Source organism: Poecilia formosa, unplaced genomic scaffold, assembly GCF_000485575.1.
Source record: "Poecilia formosa unplaced genomic scaffold, Poecilia_formosa-5.1.2 Scaffold119, whole genome shotgun sequence".
In the NCBI taxonomy this organism is placed as follows: Eukaryota; Metazoa; Chordata; class Actinopteri; order Cyprinodontiformes; family Poeciliidae; genus Poecilia; species Poecilia formosa.
In genome coordinates this window covers 1577557-1582174 of record NW_006800058.1, presented here as the reverse complement: position 1 = coordinate 1582174, position 4618 = coordinate 1577557, and positions in this window count along the sequence as shown.

Genomic DNA, 4618 nt, shown 5'->3' with positions numbered 1-4618 from the left:
ACGTGACTCTATATATTCCCCTACAGTCTAAATAAAAGTCAAAATGAACAGAGCTGATTTTTAAAAAATAATCTTTTATTGAGTTGAGTTTTTGTGCCACCCACAAAGCCATGCCGCCCTGGACATTCAGCCATATCATCCAAATCATAAACACACCAAGTAGAAGTACCTACATACATAAAAATTACAATTTCTTTTGAAAAATACAAAGATTAACATTGTTGCAATCCCTGAAGGTCACCTCAGTTATGAAGACATCAGCACATAAGAATGGAAACACATTTTAAATATAAGGTGGAACTTCATCATCTAAAACCAAAGAATAAAAAGGAAACCTTGCGCCACAGCTTTAAAAGGACAGGGGACCGCTGGGACTGGCGCTCATTCACTTCCCCTCCCACAATTTCCCAGGTGATCCAGAGATTTACACCGCCGTGGTTCCCCTCGAGCCTCAAACGTGTTTCACTAATGTCCGGGCTATTTCCACAATCTGTAGGGCACCAGAAAGGTTAAAATGACACTATCAGTGAGTTATAGCACAATGAGACTGGGCTTTGCTTTGGTCTGTTAGATAAAGGTATGACTATGGAAGCTTTGAAACATTTTTTTTTTACCTCCTCTACATACATCCTCCGATCAACCTTGTTCTACTGTCTTGGTCAACATAATATTTAAACAGCATCTCAGGCAAAGTGCTGTGTTTGATATGCATGTGGCAGGCAGACATGAAAAGCTTGTTGTTCATTGTCGAGTGCTGCCCTCTTCATTTGACATCATATTATTAGCCAGAAGTGCCTGAGCTGGTTCTTTCCTTTCTGCCTCTTCTGGCTAAATTCATGCCGTTCCTTAAAAGTCCCTTTCAGAGCTACTCTCAATTGTTTAAAAAGTCAAAAATATGCTAATCGCCTCTGACCCCCTGTGGAATCGTGAAACGTTGCATAAGTCACGCCGGAATTCATGTAAAATATGAGAAAATTATTTTTAAAATATATTCCCGATGCTTCAAAAGTCTGTACTTTCCTCTTTTCTAGGCGGTGTGTATGAAGGAGGTTGAACCCACTCCAAGTCGCCGGCGTTTCGGCGGCAGCCGCGCGTTCGGTCTAAGTACAACATGTGGCACATTAGCATTCCTAAAAGTCACACTTTAATTGGTTGCAGATTAAAGTTAATTGATTTAGCTGATAGTTTTAAGGCTCCTGGAGATAATTAAGTGCAGTGTTGAGAATTTTGATATGTTGACATTTTGAGAATGAACAACCTGTAACGTGTGGATACAACACAGCGTTAACTAACATCTTAATCATGCAAATTGAAAAACACGGCTGATTTAATTATCGCTGGTCCAATCATTGGTCCTCATTAATTACTTTGGGCTTATTTATTCATAATCACATATCTTTTCCACTTACTTCCCAATTATGCAGGACAGTCTCTCAGACTCCCGCTGATATAACAAACCCTAATTCTATTCCTGCTTCGTTAGAGGATGCATGTAATAGGACGCCGATGGGACAGAGGGACAAATGAGCATTCAAGGTTGAAGAGAAGCAGCAAAGTGACAGGGAAAAATGAATATTTTAACAGAATTTTACACAGAAATGATGCACACACTGAACTAATAACACCACTACCAACTGGCCAACACCCAGTGTGTCCATCTTTAACCCCTCAAGCATCTCAGACTGATCAAAGAACAAATGAGGAACATCTGCTGGAACAATAGATCCTCTGTTGGGGGTACGATCTCTGATGAGTTAGCTTGCGTCCCAAAGGGGAATCAGATCTCATCCGACTGGTACCAAGGGACAGCATCGCTTTAAATCACATGCTTTGTTTCACGTTCTGAGTCATTCCTGAGATACTGTAGGGAGTGTTGAGCACAAACATGTTGCAGGGAGGGATTTAGTGCAACGCCTGTCTGGTCTGGGTGAATTGCGCAGGACGACATTGGTCCAGGCTAATGTGAACCATATTTAATAGATTTTTACAAATGTTTCCACCATATCAGACTGGAAATGTTTCATATGTTCGCTCTCAGAGGGATTGCTGTGTCTGTGTCTTTATGTCATGTATATATTCCAGATTTTTTTTTATAACAATTCCTTCTCTTGCTGGACATTGAAAGTCAATGTAAAAAATATGGCATGGGTGAAAAGAGCAGCAAACCAATAAATTAAAGCACAGAACAAAAATACTATATGATCATCTTAATTATAATTAGCTGAAGGCTTTATCTCATAAAAACTGCATATTGTTGTGAAGTAGTTCATGGTATACCAATGAATTCAACTCTGAAGGTTTTAGGCAGTATACTGTTGGAGTCTTGTGACGATTGTGACTGCTGATTTCGTTCCACTGAAAACTTTTTTGCATACCAGTGTAAGTCTTTTGACTCAGCAGCAGTCCTTGAACACAGGGCATAATTTTATAAATAAAGACAATAGAAAACACATTACTTTCATGTTCAAACAGAAAAGATTTGAGTTTGTCTGTTTTTTTGCATCTAAAACTCACAAAAGGGGAACTGGTTGAAACATTAGCATGTACTGCAGCAGCATCACCTTTAACCACACAGTGTCACAACTTGCTGACACTTTTCACTACAATTTAAAGTTTTACAGCTTTTGTTCAGCTCGGTTCTGTTGATTCTGCATTGAACATACTTTTTGTGTGAACCTCCTCGTTGTTTCTACACACACTTCCAGTTGGCTCTCAAAACAAAACCAGAATGCAAGGTGCTGCAATTTTCAATGAAGGCTTGAAATTTATATTCACTCTTATATCGCAACGCAGCTTGTGTCCTGCTCCCTGATGAAATCATATGAAATGTGGCAAATGTCTGTGTCGCACTTCCAAAGAAAAGAGCGTACCACACCCCTCAGACCGTCGACTCTACGCTCTTAATTCAAAACAATACTTCATGGCTACACAGTGGTGCAGTTGGTAGAGCTGTTGCCTTGCAGCAAGAAGGTTCCCGGCCCCGGTCTTTCTGCATGGAGTTTGCATGTTCTCCCTGTGCATGCGTGGGTTTTCTCCGGGTTTCCTGCCACAGTCCAAAAACATGACTGTCAGGTCAATTGGTTTCTCTAAATTGTCCCTAGGTGTGTGTGTGCATGGTTGTGTGTCTCTGTGTTGCCCTGCAACAGACTGGCGACCTGTCCAGGATGTACCCCGCCTCTCACCCGGAACGTTAGCTGGAGATCGGCACCAGCACCCCTCCCAACCCCACTAAGGGACAAGGGTGTAAAGAAAATGGATGGATGGACTTCATGTCTCATCATATTAACAAGACATAAGCTAATTTGGCTCTTTAGCATTTTTGCTAACTTTGAAAACATTTAGCATGCTTAACATACCCTAAATTAGTGTGATTTCTGATTGAAGCTCCACTGTGGTCAGTTTGGCTAAATTAGCTGCAGTTTCCAAGCTTCTGTAACTCTTCCCTTCGACTTCCCCACTCTTCTCCTTCAGACTAGCCAGCAGTAATTAGCAAACACCTGGTGGAACTGCACATCAGCTGAGGTCATTATATGAGCTGCTTCTCAGAGTAACGTCGGTAAACACGTTGGTAAAGGGTTAATAGAGAAGCCATGTTATGAAGACTTCCTGAAGGCAGAGTTCTAAAAAAGTTTTTAAAGAGACAGAGGCCTGTTTCAAGGCGGACTATTTCAAGGTGTTAAATTACAAAGTCAAATTTCCCTTAAGTTATATGTGATACATACAACTGAAGGTAACATAGTTACTTGATTTTGCTCTAAAATGGAACGATATGCCTGGAAAATACATAATATTGCTCCTTTCAATGAAAGCGTGTTTTGTATTTTCAACTCAGATTCACTTTTAAAAGTCCACCCTTTTAATTCATTGACCTTACTAAGAGATTATAAATAAAAAACCTTTAAAAAACGCAATCTGGAGACCTTGAGCTCATCTTACATCTGTACTTCTAAAAGCTCCTCAAACTGCTGTCTGACTGCTTCTAGTTAACTGGTCTGGAGAATTCAATATGTTGTTCTTTTCCAAACATAAGAACTCTCTGTGTTGACTGTAAGATGCTCATCTCTTCGCCACACTCTGGTTTCATTCACTGCATACACTGAATGTCACAGAAAGGGAGTCAATTGATATCGTTCTGTTTCAGTGAGGCAGCGGCTGTGAGTGAAGACGAGCGCTCACAGAGGAAGTCTATGATTAGAGGAAGAAAGACATCAATAGACATTGATGGCCGTAAAGAATAGAGTGAGTGCCGGGGTAATGACACTTTGCTTTTAATAGTGTTCATTAAGAATACTAGCCACTTGGTTAACAAGAATGAGAAATGGGTTCTGCCATTTATTGCCATGCCATGAACACGGGGCGGTGACAGGCAGAGCTCTTATCAAAAAATGAGAGATAAAATCACACAACAAATGCCGTACAAAACTGTCCTTGAAGTGCAAAAAGAAGCAGGCCTCCGTCGTGGCTGATTCTTTTCATTCTGTTTTTTTCTGCTTAGAACAGATCAACCCTCGAAATAACACAGCTTGAAAGAAATCACATTTTAAATGGGTAGAAATCCCAAATGTGGCATATTTACCAAAAATTCTCTTAGTACTCACCGTTCTCATGTAAACCTTCC